General features: G+C 45.2%; 1 protein-coding gene across 4 annotated transcripts in view; it reads left to right on the forward strand.

Moving 5' to 3' along the window:
* The first annotated feature begins 2649 nt into the window (after positions 1-2649).
* FRMD6 (FERM domain containing 6) overlaps positions 2650-17848 on the forward strand; it is an 81410-nt gene continuing 66211 nt past the window's right edge. The window contains exon 1 of one of the 4 annotated variants that reach the window (XM_079769426.1): positions 2650-2897. The gene's annotated coding sequence lies outside the window, so the exon portion shown is untranslated. The other 3 variants (XM_079769429.1, XM_079769428.1, XM_079769427.1) reach the window with 3 other exon arrangements.

The raw sequence follows: 17848 nt of genomic DNA on the forward strand, positions 1-17848 counted from the left end.
TTTTTCATCGATGTTTCTATCTCTCCCTTGTCTCTCTCCCTTCCTCTCTCTAAAAAAAATCAATAAAAACATATTTTAAAAAATAAAAATAAAACAACCCATTCTTGCCATGGCCGGTGTGTCTCAGTAGTTAGGATGTTGGCTCCAGGACCTGAAGGTCTCAGGTTCAATTCCCAGTCAAGGGTGAGACTGTGAGAGGCAACCAATCCATGTGTCTCTCTCACATTGATGTCTCTCTCTCTCTCTCACCCCTCTATTCTCTAAAAATCAATGGGAAAAGTATCTCACGTGAGGATTGACAACAACAACAACAAAAAAACCCAAAAATAAAACAGTCCATTCTTTCTCAGCTCCACTTCCATCTTAAATGGAATTATGTTTTCTTTCATTTTTTCTTTTTCTTTTCTCTCTGTGTTATTATTGAGTGACAGCTGCCATCAGCACACTCCCAGGGCAACAATGCAATAAAGGCTTTTTTCAGCACCACTTACCAAATCCTGGCCCCACTGACTGGGGAGGACCTGGGAAAGTGATAGTATGTGTTGTTTTCCAAAGCAATCCTTTCTGAATTTTATGATGTTTCAGGGGTTTATAAAACCGATGGTAAGAGTTTTAAAGTACTTAGTTTACTAAGTATTATGTAACAATCTATGTTCATTGTAGTATTCACACTGTACTACAATGTGAATACTCAGGTCCTCTGCTTCTTCGTCTCGGTAATATGATGATTATGATAAAAAAATATTCACATAGTAAATTTTGCCACAATCTAATTTTAGACAATAAGCCCAATCGTGTTTTTAAAAAGGCTGTTTAAAAATATTTTGCTCCTTGGGTTGCCTAATTTAGTTTATATTGCAGCAATGTTTCCCAAGCTAACAATATGTTGCTTTTTATTCGCTAAATTTTTTTAAAATGAGAGAAAAAAGTTCAATCCTCCACTTTTAAATGCCTACATTGTAATCAGCTACTGTTAACCAATGCTTAATTTAGGCTTTTAATTAACTACAACTAATTTGAAAAGCAGCAATGGGAACATAGTTCTTGTCCTTTCCATAATGAAGTCATGACTCCAAATCATAGGTGCAATATCCTTAGAAACCGCTCTACTTTACCAGAAATAAGTTCCGAAGGTATTGCCAATTGTGAAAAGAGAAAAGATCACCGTTCCTAATACTCAGTTCTAATGTCATGGTTCCTAAAATGCATATGCTGTGACTGAGACTATTCCAAGTGAACTTCTGTTGTAATGAACACAAAACTGAATTTCTTTGCCAAGAAAACAAGGTACACAGACTGGCGTACTTTAAACCAGTGATGTTCAACCAGTGTGCTGCAAGAATTTGTTAAAACATGCAATGCCTGACTATTTAGTCAGGGGCATTGGCCTCTTTTTTCCTCAAAATGACAACAGCCAACACAACAATCGCCGTCTGGTGTGAATGAATCAAATTTATACCTATTTTTTTTGTTTGTTAGATGGGCAAAAAATATATTTTTTGGTGTGCCGCATTATTTTAGTATTTCATTTATGTGTGCCATGAGAGGAAAAAGGTTGAAAACTCACAGCTTTAAACCAATAAAGGCTAGTTTTACATATTTATGTTTTGACCAAAAGAGCGGGGCAGTTTTAAAGTTGGCTTCTATCAGCATCCATCTGATTTCAGGTAGTATCTTTTCTCAGGCCCTCCTCTGTCTCCTTGTCTCTCTCCCAGTTGTCATACCCTGAACACACACCCCTTCCCTCCTTTGGTGAGGGGCCCGGTGCGGCATGACGGCCCCCCCTGGCCAGGGGTTACCGGCTCCACAGTCAGCCCAGGAGCTTGTGGTCGCGGCCCGGGAGCCAGGTCGGAGGCTGGGTCTCTCTCCCATGGTCTCCAGGTCCCTCGCTGTAGGTCCCAGCGGGCGCAGACTCACAGGAGAGGCTTAGCTCGCCCCTTTCCCAGACCCAACAGATGGCAAAAACAAAATCCTCGATTTCAGCGCCATAAAAACATCTTCCACGGGCCCTTTGCGTCATCCGTGGCTCTCTCCGGACACCATCTGGAGCGGGCAAAGAGAATGCAGCGGGGTCACCGGCACAGAAAATACAGCAGACGTGGGCTGTGTCCACCTGAAGAACCGGAGAGGCTGAGCTGGCCGGGGGCTTGGCTTCCGCGGCAGCGCCCCATCTAGAATAAAAAAACTCCTGAGGGCGCGGCGTCCCGAGTAATGAATGGGTGGGCAGGTGGGTGCGGGACAGGAGGGCAGACGGGAAGCTAGGAGTCACGAAGCCTCCCTCGCTGGAAACGCCTCCTCTGTGAGTGGCCTGCCCTCCATCGTTCCGAATTAGTAAGATGATGCTGAGGCCAAACAGCCACCCCCGGCCAGCCCGACTGAGCCGGGAGGGGAGCGTCCCGGGGAGCGGGGCCCGGGAGTCGGAGAGGGCCCCTGGGCCAGGAGAAGGGGCGCGCACAGCGTCCCCGCGCGCCGGTGTCCTTCGCGCGCGAGGAAAGGCCTAGATCGCCCGGGTCCGCACACCTTCGGCGGCTCCCCTCCCTCCCCAGGACCCCGGAGGGGCGGTTCCCTCCGCCTTTTCCCGCCCCCCGGCTCGCGGCACCCCTCCGCGGGACGCTTGGTTGGGTCCGGGGCGGGGTCGGCAGGCGCTGCACGTGCGGTCGCGATCGCCTCGCTCCCCTCCCCGGGCTCCGCTGCCTCCCCCGCCCACCTCGGGGCGGCGAAGGAGGCGGGGCCTCGGGGGGCAGGGCGGAGGCGTGGGCGGGGGGCGGGCCGGCACCCCGCGCTCCCCTGGCTGCCCGGGCCCAAGGGCTGGGAGATCGGGGTGAGCGCAGCGCTGGCAGGAAGGGACCGATCGCTGCTGTGAGTCCAACGCCTGCTGCTCCAGACTTTTCTTCAAGGTACGAGCCGGAACCCGGCGCCCTGGGGCCTCCCCGCCCGCCCCCTACCCGGCCTCTGCGCCCCGGCCGCCCGCTGTGCCCCCTGCCGGCCGGGCGGCGGCGGCGGCGGCGACGGGACGGGCTTTGGGAGGGTTTCAGAAAGTCGCGAGCTCTTGCGAAAGCCGTGTCCCCTTCTCCGCGTCTTTCTTCTTCTTCTCCGGGCTTCCTCGGCCCTGGGCGTCGGGCACCGGGCTGGTAGGTCGCCTTCTGCGAGTCAGAGCGCGCCCACGCCGGAGCGGGAGGTCGGGGCCCCGGGCAGCCGAGCCGGGCAGCGAGGGAGACGCGGAGCTCCGAGGCTGCCCGGGCGGCGAGAGCGAGAGGCCGGCCGGGCTGCTGGCTGCGCCCTGGGCTCCATGCGTCGAGCTCGGCTCCCCGGTGCACCCCGGTGCCCTGCTCTGGGGGCGCCTGTCCGTCGCGCCCCGTCTCTGTGACCGGGCGCCGGGGCCAGCCCCCGAGCCCTGCATTCCTGGGTGCGGTGCCTGCCGCCTGTTGTGCGCGCCTTGGGGCCGGGCTGCCGGACTGCGGGGCTGCGGGAAGGGACCCGCGCGCAGCATCTGTCCCCTGGTGCCTGAAAGCGCCTAGTCTGGGGAGCCGGACATTGAGTTGGAGCTTGGCTGCGCCAGAAGGGGGCCTCGGTGGGATGCGAGAGCGGGGCGCAGCCTGCAGATTTTGGGTTCCTGGAGGAGCTTGTGGCGCGCAGGCCCGGCCCCAGGAGGCGGAGGGGACCCCGAGCCTCTCCTCCAGGATGGCCGGGGACTGTCAGGTATGGACAGCGGGGGCCACCAGTGTGCGGTCCACGGGGATTATAGCAGCACCTTGAGTCCCGGGACGGCTTCATCAAATGGTGAGGGCGTTTTCTTAAAGGCACGAATAAATGGAAAGCTGTCAAAATCAGCATATTTTAAAGTTTGAGTGAAAGCTGGCAGATTTTCAGGCCATGCAGTTGTTTGTCCAGGGAAATATTAGCTTCTTGACACCCTTTTCGTTTTTACTTTTTAGCACAAATCTGTTTGCCAGTATTTCCCTCAGGGGCTGTGCATTGCCCACAGCGGGAAAAGGAAACTTCAGCAATGTTCTCGGGTTGCCTTTGACTTCGAGCCCTGGCTCTCCAGTTTTGTTTTGTTTGGTTTTGTTTTTAAATGTTCAGAAAAAGTATCTCTTGGCGGGTCTTCCATGTATGATTCAGTCTCTTCTTCTCTGGAACCCGACGTTGTTTGTTTATGGGTTTTGTAAGCATCTCTTTAAATTTAGTTTTTGCAGGAAATACTCCTTTGCCACAGGGTGTAGTTTACGCATTAGAAAATACTGCTGGAGAAAGCTGCTAGTGGCTTCATTTTCCAAGAATGTAAGTCATTTCCTTTCTGTGATTTCAGGGAGTTGATATTTCACAGCATCAAAACTTTGTGGGGAAAATTTTCCGTAATACATCTGTCATTAAAAACACTTTTTTTTTTTTGACTTTGGGATTTTTCTCCTTTAGAGCAGCGCCTAAATGTAGGCTCAGCAATGATCAAGGATAAGAAGTTTTTCAGGATGGACAGCATTTTGAGACCACTGGAGAGAGTAATTTTAACAACCGCGGAGACCTACAAACAGCCTGCAGGATGGAGAGTGGGGGAGGGGAGTCGAGAAGCGAGAGGCAGGGAAACAGATGTGTGTGCTGTTGTTCCTTGTAGTATAAAACTTCTAGAACTGAATCATTGTCCTTGGATGTGGTTTTGAGAAATAAAAGTACTGTGTTATGTTAAAAATGGAAATACTCCACAGTATGAGACAACTGACATTTTAGTATACTTGTAAACATACTGGCTTTATATTTCATATTAAAATGGGCCTTTGGGGTTATTGGATGAGGAGGGTCCTCCAGGGGATATCTCCTATCAAGTTATCTGCAGGGTATCTTCTCCAGAAAGCAGACTGACTGTAATATGAACTAATTTCCCCCTCTGTCCCCCGCTTTGAATTGCTTGTAAGAATGCCTGAGATCTGACACTTATGGACCACAGTTAGCCAGTTAGCCAAAGCTCTTGCAGTGCTCAAAACATTTTAAGGAACAAGAACTCTTTCTCTGTTTGCACCCCCTCCTTTTAGGAGGTCAACAGGGGTAACCTACCAGCTTCAAACACATAATTTCAACTGGAAGATTTAAGATGCTCCTAGCTCCATAGGAAAACAATACAGGCCAGGGTAAGACTGCGTTTGAAAGCAAAATGTCTGTTAGTGTAATAATTTTTAGCTGCAAGTTCTTTAAAAGCTCATTCAACTAGGCTAGCTGAATTTGGGGGGAAGGGGAGGTTGTAGAGCTTTGCTAGTTTCTGTACTTTGTTTCCACTTTTAACTTCACTTGTAAAGGTTTTGGCTTTCAGAACCAATGACATAATAGGCTGTGTAGCCTTCTTTGTGGCAGATGCTTGAAATGAAAGTTTCAAACAGAATTGTTTTTGACTGAGCTGTCAAGTTCAGAGTTTAGTGTAAATGAGTCCCGTCGCACAACTAACTTTTTTGATAAAGGAATTCTTTGTAGTTTTCAACTTGGATGTTGCACATTTTGATTTCTAAGGCTACGGGTTTACAAAAAAATCGAAAACCTGCAAACAATTATTTTATTACATGAAAGCCAGTACCAAGAAAAGATTAATTCAGTCCAGATGTAAAAATGTATGTGAGTTTTAGATTTGGATGATCTCAACAAGTTCCCCCTTCTGTTGAGGAGGCTGCCTGGATCCCAGATGGCATGCACAAATTATCCTTTCGGTGGTTTTCTGGGTTCAGACCTAAATGTCACGGGCCTGTTCTAAAGTCATTTTAATATTGTCTTAGGCATTCCAAAGAACAGAAAGTTTTCTGCGTTTATGCAGAGATGGGTTTTTCCAATTACTCATTAATACAAACCTCATAAATGCTCTGGTTTGGTAGATGAAGCCTATTTCGTAAGTGCGGAAACTGTATCCTGATGGGCAAAGCATAGGTTTGGCTTTCAGTTATGCCAATTTCAGCTCTCTTCTTTTAAAGAAAAAAAAAAGTTTTAAGTGTATTTACAACCTTCAGTAGAATCCTACTGGAACAAAAATTGTGTTTTCTGATACAGCATTTGGTCCTAATATGATGATCTTCTTTTCCCCTCTCCTCTATGCCAACAAGAAACAATACACACAATTTATAAGAAAACGCCAGCATTTTTCAGCCTGTACTCCCAGCACCAGAGTTATAAAGGGTGTGTGTTACACACTTAAAATTATATATATTTTGAGAAGTCTTCGTATGATGATATAATTACACATTTTGGGAGTTTGATTACATTGTGATTGTGTATAAAGCAATCAAGTGTAGGAGGGGGTGGATAGGAAAGATGTAGTGAAAGAATTTTAAGAGTGGTGAAATTTTAGTTAAACTGTATCTTTCCTAAAACACAAACAGGAAAAATGGCATTGTTGGCCTCTGTAGTTAAACTTTGATATAGGGGTATTTGAGAAGACTTTTGAATAGCACATTATCCTGAGGAAGAGGCTTTGGGGGCCTGTAAAAATAAGTAAAAACAAGTTAAAGGGATAATTTGAGAGGAAGGAGGAAGTAGAATGCTGGGCATTGAATTGCAAGGAAAATCTAAACTTAGAAGGATGAGTATTTAAAACAAGCCTGAAGTCAGGAGAACTTTGTATTTAAAAGTGGGAATTAAAGATTAAGATCTCTTTAGCTGAGAAAAAAGGATTAGAATTAAGGTTCTCTGTAAGGTCTGTATTCAACATGAAATAGTGCTAAGTGATACTTATCATGGAAACTTTGCCTGCATTCGTGTTGAACCACTAGTTTGGTGTTCACTAGTGTTCAGGAACTGGATGCTTATGATTGTGTCTCCCCGCCCCACCTCACCCCACTCCACTTCCCACTTCAAAGACTGGAAACATTTTTTTTTTTTTTGGCTAAGCTCTAATGATTCTGCAAACATTCAATTTGTGCCCCAGCATTTGGGAGAACTACAACTACCTGCCCCCATGCTCTGGGACCACAGGAGCTCTACAGAAGTAATGGCAGAAGTTACCACGGAGTTCTGAGTGAAAACAAGCAAGCTGTGCTCCCAGTTAGCTTAGGTGAATTAGTGATATAATTACTTCTAATGCAAGTTTGCGTACTATCACTTTTTATGTATATCAAATGGAGTGATCGATCGTGCAATATACCACGTTGATCAAAGAAGGATTATTGAACACTGGGAAGGGGAAAGAAATTACTGATCTGACAGCTGGTTGTATTACCCGAGGAAGAGAAAAAAGGTGGTGCTGAAACAAATTCACAGATGAACACATACAGGCTGAAGGAGAAGGTGGGGTTTGTGGGAGCTTCCTTGTAGTTGTCTGTAACACAGCATCTTCTTGAATGCCTTTCCCCGCCTGTGGAGTTGGAGCTGTACAGCAGGAAACTAAGTGGAGATTTGGGCATTATATAGGTGATTTCGTTAATGTGATAATTAGGATAATTCTGGCCAAAAGCATCTATTAAGAACCTCAATATTCTGGGATATCCTATATAATAAAAGGCTAATATGCAAATTGACTGAACAGTGGAATGACCAGTCGCTATGATGCGCACTGACCACCAGGGGGCAGATGTTCAACACAGGAGCTGCCCCCTGGTGGTCAGTGCGCTCCCCCAGGGGGAGTGCTGCTCCGCCATAAGCCTGGCTCACAGCTGGCGAGCGCAGCGGCTGTGGAGGGAGCCTCTCCTGCCTCTGCGGCAGCACTAAGGATGTCCCACTGACGGCTCCTGGAATGGGAGAGGACGCAGGCCGGGCTGAGGGATCCCCCCCCCCCGCAGTGCACGAATTTCATGCACTGGGCCTCTAGTTTTTAGATATTTTCTAATAACTTTGCCTCTCTCTCTCTCTCTCTCTCTCTCTCTCTCTATATATATATATATATATATATATATATATATATATATATACTAGAGGCCCAGTGCATGATTGAATCATGCACATGTAGGGTCCCCTACATGCTTTCGCTTTTGATTGTGGGGGAGCTGGGTGCACCAGCTCGGCGGAGGCTTCTGAAAGGCCTGGTGCCGGAGCAGACAGGCACCCAGCTCCCCCGCTTTTGATGGTCCATGGTGGGACGTGAGCTCGCTGCCCCAGAGGCCCCTTCTGTTCCGCAGCACAGCCATGGCGCAGACGCTGGCCCAATCAGCTACCCCGGCCACCCCGAGTCCCGCCCCCTGCGCCTCCCGCTGGCCCAATCGTGGGCGTAGCGGAGTGATGGTAATTTATATATTACCATTTTATTAGGTAGGATATTATAGAACTTCAAACAGTAGTGTTTTACTTGTATATGAAGACAGGAAAAAGCAATATTTTAGACTAACTTTTTGCCATAGCTTCATGTGAAGGAGGAAATCATAAAAATCAAGCAAATTCTGGATTAATATATTAGGATATTAATGAAGTTTCTACTTAGCTTCTCAGGTGGTTCTGTGTCTACTTAATACTAAATGAAAAGGGATTATTTTTCTTCCTGGAGGTAGCTGTCTAGTTTTAGTAGATTGCTTTTTTTTTGGCGGGGGGGGGGGGGGGGGGGCGTTTCCCATGGCATAATTTCTTTGAATGAACTTGTTATTGACTAGTGACATACACCAGAAAAATGCACACATCAGAAGTGTAAGCAAAAAGTGATCATCCCCAGGCATCCCGCATCCAGATCAAGAAACAGAACATTTCCAGCCCCAGAAGCCGCTCCTTAGTCAGAACCCCTGATGCGGGGCAGGTGGGCGGGGGGGCGGGGGGGGGGGTAGCCACTCTTCTGACCTTTATTGCCAGTGCTTGGTTTTCACCTGTTCTTAGACTGCGTTTACATGAAATCCAATATGAATTCTGTTTTGAGTCTTCTTTGGCTCAACATAGTGTCATGTCCAAATTGATGCAGGTAGCATTAGATGTTTTTTATTTCTGTGAGTGGAGATACCCAGTTTATTTATCCATCCTATTGATGGACATTTGAGTCGTTTGGGGCTGATGTAGTCGGGTGGGAACTTTTGATAGCTCAAGAAAAAACAAGCTATTCGGAGTTGAAGGAAGAGTATAGTCTTAAGATTAAAAGAGAAAAAATGCTTCAGAAATGTGAGAGGGGGGAAAAGGCAGTATCACGAAAAGACTAAAGGCTCAACTCAGTCCACAGAATCCTAGTGTCTCAGGGCCTCAGTCTGCAGTAGCCCACTGCATAGTGCCAGGTTTCAGTTGAGAACTGGGAAGAGGGAGGGCACCTCAAGGTGTTAGCTAGCCCCATCACCTTTAGAGAGATTGAGGTCCCTTGAGATTGAGTGGCTCATACAGAGTGACCGTCTGTCTAGTCTTGGCTAGTGCCATCTGAGCGCTGAAAGCCAGCCCCCAACTGTGCCCACTAGCCTGGAGGACAGGGAACCCTCCCCTGATTCACACAGAGGTGTCCTGTGGGCAGATGGACTTAGACCTGCCCAGAGAAAATGGAGGGGTAGTCCAACGAGGCAGAATTTTACCTCCTCAAGCCTGCTCTACCTCTACCCCCATATACAACTCTTGGGACTTATTTCCCCCTTTCTCCTTTCTCCCTCTCTTCTAGGGCTCTCCAGCGAGACCTTCATTTATGAGTGCCAAGTAGGTGGTTTCTTGAGGTCCCTCCTGACTCACTGTTTCATTGATGTATAAATGATCTAGGGTGTGGACCCTAGAGGACTGCTTTCTAAATACTTTTAAAGTAATTCATTTTTTAAAAATATACATATTTTATTGATTTTAGAGAGGAGATAGAAATATCAATGATGAGAGAAAATCATTGATTGGCTGCCTTTTGCACACTCCCTACTGGGGATCGAGCCCGCAACCCAGGCATGTGCCCTTAGCTGGAATCGAACCTGGGACCCTTCAGTCCGCAGGCCGACGCTCTATCCATTGAGCCAAACCAGCTAGGGCTAAAATAGTTCCTTTTTAAGAAAATGTTGCAAAAATTATCTCTTTTTTTTTTTTTACCTCTTCCTGCCATTATGCCTCCTCCCCCTCCCCCAGCCCCTCTCCCCACGTTATTTTAATTCTTAAATATCCCTGGAAACATCCGGTCTCTGCCTAAAACAACAGTGACATTCTGGTGCTGAAGGCTGCGGCAGTCCCCAGGAAGCACTCACTGTAAAACACAGGATTACGGCTTCACTGAGAAATCTAATAGATAAAACCAAGGGCTCGGGAAGGATAACTGTTGCTATAGATCATTTCTTCATGTTTCCCTAAAGAGGAAAAGGACGTTTGCATGGTTCAAGAAAAGGCTCAGAATTTCAACCCAGGCTCATTAGAACGGTGAAAACCAGGTAAAACAGCAGACGTTTTATAAATGGGTAGTAAATAGATTCTGCTCGAATGAAATACTGCTTATACCAGCAAAAACGTAGCATGTTCCATCTCAGAAAATAAAAAGAATGTGTTCAGTGTAGGGCCACAGTTCTGACAAGTTGCTCACTGAAGTTACTACAGAAAAGAGGCCTGGGCTCAGAAGATGACATGGGAGAGAGGTAGTGAAATATGATAGTCAGAATAAGGTCTTTTATTTTTGTATATTTTATTGATTTTTTTACAGAGAGGAAGGGAGAGGGATAGAGAGTGAGAGACATCGATGAGAGAGAAACATCGATCAGTTGCCTCCTGCACACTCCCTACTGGGGATGTGCCCACAACCAAGGTACATGCTCTTGACCAGAATCGAATCTGGGACCCTTGAGTCTGCAGGCCGATGCTCTATCCACTGAGCCAAACCGGTTAGGGTCAGAATGAGATCTTTTAGATCAGTCTTCTGGGGTCCAGATCCAGGCTCCACTGTCCTGCAGTGTGCAACCTTGGGGAAGTTACTTAAACTCTCTGAACCTTCTTTCCTCACCTGTTAAATGGAGACAATAATAGTAACTACCCCACAGCGTTGTTTTGATTATGAAATGAAATAGTAGTGCAGGTAAAGCAACTAGCGTGGCCTCACACATAGTAAAAAGTAAAGTAATGTTAGCTCTTATTACCTAAGACAGACAGAAATGATGTATAGAAGGATTTCAAGTTTTCCTGGGCTTCCTCTAGGCTTTTGTTAATAAGTGGCTGTTCACAAGATTTTATTATAAAGGGTGGGGCAAAAGTAGGGTTACAGTTGTGAGTATGTGAAACACAGAGTTCATTCTTGTATTATTATTTATTAATTATTGTAATATTTTCCATTCGAACAACTATAAACCTGCTTTTGCCCCACCCTGTACTCTGTTCATTGATGGCAGTAAGTAGGCAACAAAACCTAGTATTTCTCAGTTACAGTCTGTATTGCTGCACCAAGAACAGCTGGCCCATTCCACTGATCGCTAATTGATCGAGTTATTTTTCCTAATTCTCTTTTAATTCCTAGCTAGCTCAGTTGCCCAGCTTCTACCTGCTGGATAATTATTTCTTTCCAGATGCCAAAAAGTAAATCTACAGATTTAGAAATTCTCTGTATGATGATTAATGTTATGCAAAGTAGTTTTAAAATTAAAAGAGTACCAGTGGCCCATGTCTTTTGCTCCTGTACCCTGTATATTTCACGAGTCCTTTAAAAGAAAGCCACTATTATTGGTACAGTAGAAGGCAATTCCTCCCAGCTCCCTTCCCCACCATTGGCAGTTTGTATAATACGGGTCAGTCCCCTTTATAATTTTCTGTTATGGGGCCCAGAGCTTAAGATTTTAAACCGTTCGTTCAAAGGAAATTAAGTAGTCTGAAAGTTTCAAAGGAAGTGTTTAAGGAAAACAAACTTAAGCACATTAGAACACATTTACATCTAAACAGCATAATTACAAGCTCAGTCAACATACACATAGGTTCTGAGTGATCAGATGTGTCATTCTGATCTGTTCATTAAAAGGGGGGACCTATCCCAGATAATCCTGTTCCCTGTTATGTGTTGTGTAATATCTTGACTTTTAGTAAACTTAATGCTTTAAAAATGTTCACTTAAGTCCATCAAAAAACAGGTTTTACATCTTGTGACGTATCCATGTCTACGTTGAATACTTTATGCAAGTCCTACCAATGTGTTTCTTGTCTCGGTGGGAGAACAAAATACGTGTGTGTGAAGACATTAGAGTTTCAGATACATACTAAGTGGAGTCCTGGTTTTAGGGAGCAGAATCAGTGAGGGCCCAGGTAGGATGTTCCTAGTTGCCCTGGGACCCCTGACTTTGTGTTGGGCCATGAGCGCAGGCTGAGACCTTTCTAGTCTTCAAGTACAAATGAGATTGTTTAAGAACAACAAAAATATTTATGATCTGGTAAAGGTCTCAAATATTAAAAGAAAACTATGAGATTGGAATTACTAAATGTTTAATTAAATTCATTTATTTCACATAATGTATGCCTCCTATGTGCCAGGCAGTGATCTAGGCCCCAGAGATACACCAATGAACAAAATAAAAAAAAGTTTTAGGACCTTAAATCCAAAAACTAAGCAAATTTTGAAACAGTAAACATAACAAAACAAATATTATATGAGTATAGGAGGTAGGAAGCAGGAGCATTGGTAATTTGAAGTACAGCAGATTCTCAAATAATGTTTTGTTTGATGTCATTTCATTATAATGTTGATGAGATGCCATTGGGATTTAACTTGTTTATATCAGTTATCCTATAGTAAGTTGATTTCATTATAGGTCTTTGCTTATATGTCTATTGACAACATTAAATGAGGACTTACTGTAGTGTGGTCAAGTTGGCCTCACCGAGGTGGCTTGAGGGAGGAAGTCAGCCATACAAAGACATCCGGGGAAAGTGTGTTCCAGCAGAGGGACTATCAAAGGCCTCAGGTGGAGGTGAGCCTGGTGTGTTCCAGGACCAGTTAGAAAGGCCACGAAGTAGTGGTAGATGCGGTCAACGAGATTTGGAGAGCAAATCATGTAGGGCCTGCATGGTGAGCCATGAGTGAAATGGGGAATCACTGGGGAGTTGTGTGCAGCAGAGTAAGGTGACTTGACTTTCATTTTAATAGAATCGCTGGCTGCAGTGTGGAGATAGGAAAATGGAGCAGGGTGGTCAAGGGTGGACCCTGGGATGCAGGTTAGCAGCTGTTGCAGTGATCCATTGAGAGATGCCAGTAGCAGTGGAGGAAGGGAAGGGAAATGACCAAGACTTATTTTGTCGGTTGTACCTGGCCAACTGTTTGAGGAGTATGAGAAAGAGAGATCCGAGTAAGGATAACACCGGGGCTTTTTGCATAATTATGGAGTTGCCATGAACTGAGATAGGGATCTCATGGAAGAGCTGGTTTGGGAAACAACTACGAGCTGTTTTAAACATGTTATGTTCATCTTCCAAGTGGAGAAGTTGAGGAGGTTGTTGGATATAGGAATCAAGAGTTTAAAGAAGAGGTCTGGGTTGCAGATATACATTTGGAAGTCACCAACAGCACTCGGATGAGATAACTTGGGGAATGTGTGTAGAGAGGGAAAGCAGTCCATGGATCAAGCTTTGGATCATATCAGCATTTACAGTTTCTGGAGAAGAAAAGTAAACTCATAAGAGACTATCTTAAGCCTAAGGACTTATGCACACTTTTCCAACATAGTGGACATAATGGTCTCCACGTCCTAACTAACAGTGTCATTTTTAGAAGATATTGTTAATTGTGTTGACCCACACCCTGGGGAAAAGGAACTATGACTTATTTTTCTGTGATGAGGTACTTGGGCTGAGCCAGAGGTACTTCAGCCTTGAGAGGTTGAGCTGACGAGGAGGAAGTAAAGAAGACCGAGAAGGAGCAGACAGAGGATAGGAGGGAAATTAGAAGGATATTCTTGAGGTTAAAGTAAGTGTCTCAGGGAGGAGAGAGTGAATCAGTGGTGCCATGGGCTGCTTAGAGGTCAAGTAGGATGAGGACTGAGGTGCTCGTTGGGTTTAGCAATGGAAGTCATTGGTGACATTGACCTGAGCATGGCAGAACACCTGAGCTGTATCAGTGGAGGATTGGAGACAAAAACCTCATTGGAGTGGACTGAAGAGAGAATGAAAAGCTTATGAGCCCGACCGGTGTGGGCTCAGTGGTTGAGCATCAATCCATGAACCAGGAGGTCAAGGTTTGATTCCTGGTCAGGGCACATGCCCAAGTTGTGGATTTGATCCCCAGTAGGGGGCGTGCAGGAGGCAGCTGGTCCATGATTCTCCCTCATCATTGATGTTTCTGTCTCTCTCTCCCTCTCCCTTCCTTCTCTGAAATAAATTAAAAAACAGTTTTTTTTAAAAAAAGCTTATGAAACAATTCTGATTTTCAGTTCAACTTCTCATTAATATTCATTGGATGTGAGTACATTTAACATGTCTGATAGAATGTAGGGTGGGACTTCGGAATGCTGGGGGCCATGAGGGTCTTCAACCGGCTCTGACAGGGATGGGGAGCCTTTCAGCTTCCCCTGAGTTATCATTGGGAAAACTCTAGTGTGTGGATTGTAGTCTGTTTCTTCGAAATAGAAAAAAGTCCTACAGCAGGTTCTCTTCTTCTTCTTCTTTTTTTTAAATTGCATCCCTTTGGATAAGAACTACATAGTGGAAACACTGTCCCTTTGTTAAGACTTTCCTGTTTGTTTTGTTTTCTAGTTCAAGCCACTGATCCTTTATTTGAAAAGGATACAGCAGAGCCCCAGTGAGACATGTGCTTTGAGTTGGCTTCTGTTTCGCAGTGGTGATAGGTTTGAGCCGAGGAGTCCCCGCACACATGGCAGTGCCCAAAGTCTGGAAGCCTTCATTCACACCGGGGATGGGTGGCTCGGGGCTGGGGCTCTCCAGGGCCAGAGCGAATGAAGTCATAGACACATCGGTTGCTTCATCTTTCTTTTTAACTTTGTGGATGACTTTCATTGTGAATATCATTTCAAAGCATGTGATTAAGCAATTTTCATAGCTCTGTATTTTATGTCATAATTATGCACCAGGACTTTGCCCTCCTGGGAATTACCTTTGAATTATAATGCTAACTTTCTATAATACTATCATCAGAACGAATCAGCAAGCCTCTGATACTAATTACCTTTTCTTTCCCTAAGCTGATTAAAATGCTAACACATAGGCCTTTAATGCTTAAATATTGTTTTTGGGTAGTTAAAAGCTTACAGTGCTTGTAGAATTAAAACTTTGTTACATGTGCTTGAGTGTTGTTTGGTAATAAAGTATAGTGATCGTTTTTAGAAAGTTGGTAATTATGGAAAAATGCTGGAAAGAGCACGGGCTTTCATTGGCAGTGGGTTATGGCACGTTTTTTGAGAAGTGGAGCTCCGGTGTGTTGTGGCATATACACATCATGCCAGCAATCTCTTAGGTACCGCTCCGTCAACACTGTTTCATTGGTATCATTCTGAATGTTTTTTCAGCTGAAACTTGTAAGTCACTCCACAGCTAGTTCAATGCACGTAATTGGCTTGTAACAGAAATACACAAGGCCAATGTGAAATAATTTGGCAGTGCTGAGCATTTTACACGGTAAACACTGGAGTGTGCGGAGGTGTAAAACTAAGCAAATTTTGAAATGCACGTTAAGTCTTTTAAGTCTGTGAGTGCAGGATGAAGTCCAGATCTCTTAGTGTGGAGTTCAGCATTCCAGACCAGAGTTGCAAGGCTGTGGCCCACCAGGAAGATTGGCTGCAGACATGTTTTGGTTTTTAACACAGTGTTACAAACATTTATTTGCCAACATTAAAAATTGAGAAATTTAGCCGAAACCGGTTTGGCTCAGTGGATAGAGCGTCAGCCTGCTGACTGAAAGGTCCCAGGTTCGATTCCGGTCAAGGGCATGTACCTTGGTTGTGGGCACATCCCCAGTAGGAGGTGTGCAGGAGAAAACTGATTGATGTTTCTCTCTCATTGATGTTTCTAACTCTCTATCCCTCTCCCTTCCTCTCTGTAAAAAATCAATAGAATATATATTTTTTTAAAAATTGAGAAATTTTACATTAAAAGTTTTTTTGTTTGTTTGTTTTGTTAATTCTCACCTGAGGATATTTTTCCATTGACTTTTAGGGAGAGTAGGAGAGGGAAAGACTGAGAGAAACATCAATGTGAGAGAAACACATCTATTGGTTGCCTCCTGCACGAGCCCAGGCCAGGGCCCTGGGCTCGAAAAGCCTGCAACCAAGGTACGTACCCTTGACCGAAATTGAATCCGGACCCTTTGGTCAGGAGACCGACACTTTATCCATTGAGCCAAATCAACGAGGCTACATTGAAAGTTTTTAATTTTACACCTTCTTTTGAAAAACTGGAAGGTGTGACAATGATGTTTTGGAGCAACAAACCAACTTCCCCTTTATTTATTTAAAAAAATATATTTTTATTGATTTCAGGAAGAAAGGGAGAGAGAGAGAGATAATAGAAACATCAATGATGAGAGAGAATCATTGATTGGCTGCCTTCTGCATGCCCCACACTGGGGATCGAGTCTGCAAACAGGGCATGTGCCCTGATCGAGAATTGAACTCAAACCTCCTGGTTCATAGGTCGAAGCCCAAACACCGAGGCAAGCTGGTGGGCCCAGCTTCCCCTTTCATATGGAGAGAGAGAGAGAGAGAGAGAGAGAGAGAGAGAGTTAGTTCTGTAGTTGCCCACAGTCCCCAGCAGAGATCCTCTTGCTCCCAGCGTTGAGACCAAGGGGCTGTTGGCGCTTTGCATCCTGCAGGCTTCACTTCTTTGTTACCTGCTCCTGCGGGCAGGCGAGCTTGCTATCCCTATGTTGTACTCACCTGACTTATTTTCCAGTGTCATAGCAAGGCTCCCTAAGTCTAGCCCAGTTGTTCTCCCCATTGTCCCATCAGGCACATACACGCTTAGTCTGGGTCACGCTTCCTGTCCTTCCACTGACCTGAGCTGCATGTTGCCTGTGTCACTTCATTGGAACGCAGCACATGCTCCTGTACACACATCTTTTTATATATCTTTTCTAGCTCCCCAACTATAAGTTTCATGAGGGCAATGATTGTATCTTATAATTTACCAGTGCCTAGCAGGTTTATTTTAGATTTACCAGATTGACCATTGTTTAGAATTAGCTTCCAGTGGACGGTAATCTGTTTTTATAATGATGCTATGGAAGAATCTATAATAATAAAAGTGTAATATGCTAATTAGACCAGACAGCCAAACAACCTTCTGGACGTCATTCCAGACGTCCTTCTGGACGAAGCTGCGGGGGCCAAGGCAGAGGTGGTTAGGGGTGATCAGGCAGGCAGGCAAGCAGTTAGGGGCGATCAGGCAGGCAGGCGAGCGGTTAAGGGTGATCAGGCAGGCAGGCAAGCAGTTAGGGGCGATCAGGCAGGCAGGCGAGCGGTTAAGGGTGATCAGGCAGGCAGGCAAGCAGTTAGGGGTGATCAGGCAGGCAGGCAGAGGGGTTAGGGGTGATGAGGCAGGCAGGCAGGCGAGTGGTTAGGAGCCAGCAGTCCCGGATTGTGAGAGGGATCCTGGATTGCGAGAGAGTGCAGGCCGGATTGAGGGACCCCCCCCACCCACCCACCCACCCTTCCGTGCACGAATTTTGTGACTCGGGCTTCTAGTTGAAAAATAGAAACCTTGTGTAAAATCTAGTACTTCCTCAATAGGGCTTTCTTAATTTACTGCATCCATTCCTTTGTAGCTTCACAGTAACATTTATGTAATCTAAGTATTAATTTACTAAACACCTCATTTTTGCCAGTTCTCTGATTCGGTTAGTGGATGAAATTTCCAAATAAATGAGGCATTACTGCATACCATTTTATTATTTTGATATGCTTCTTTCTAATGGCTCATACTGTCTTAAATGTCTTATTTTTTCCCCATTCATTTGACAAATAGTTTTCTATAGAACACCTGGAGAAAGTATGAACTTGACAGGCATGGTAGTAACTGCTTTCCTGAAGCTTTTTACCTTTTAGCT

Source organism: Cnephaeus nilssonii (genome assembly GCF_951640355.1).
Source record: "Cnephaeus nilssonii genome assembly, chromosome: 4".
Classification (NCBI taxonomy): Eukaryota; Metazoa; Chordata; class Mammalia; order Chiroptera; family Vespertilionidae; genus Cnephaeus; species Cnephaeus nilssonii.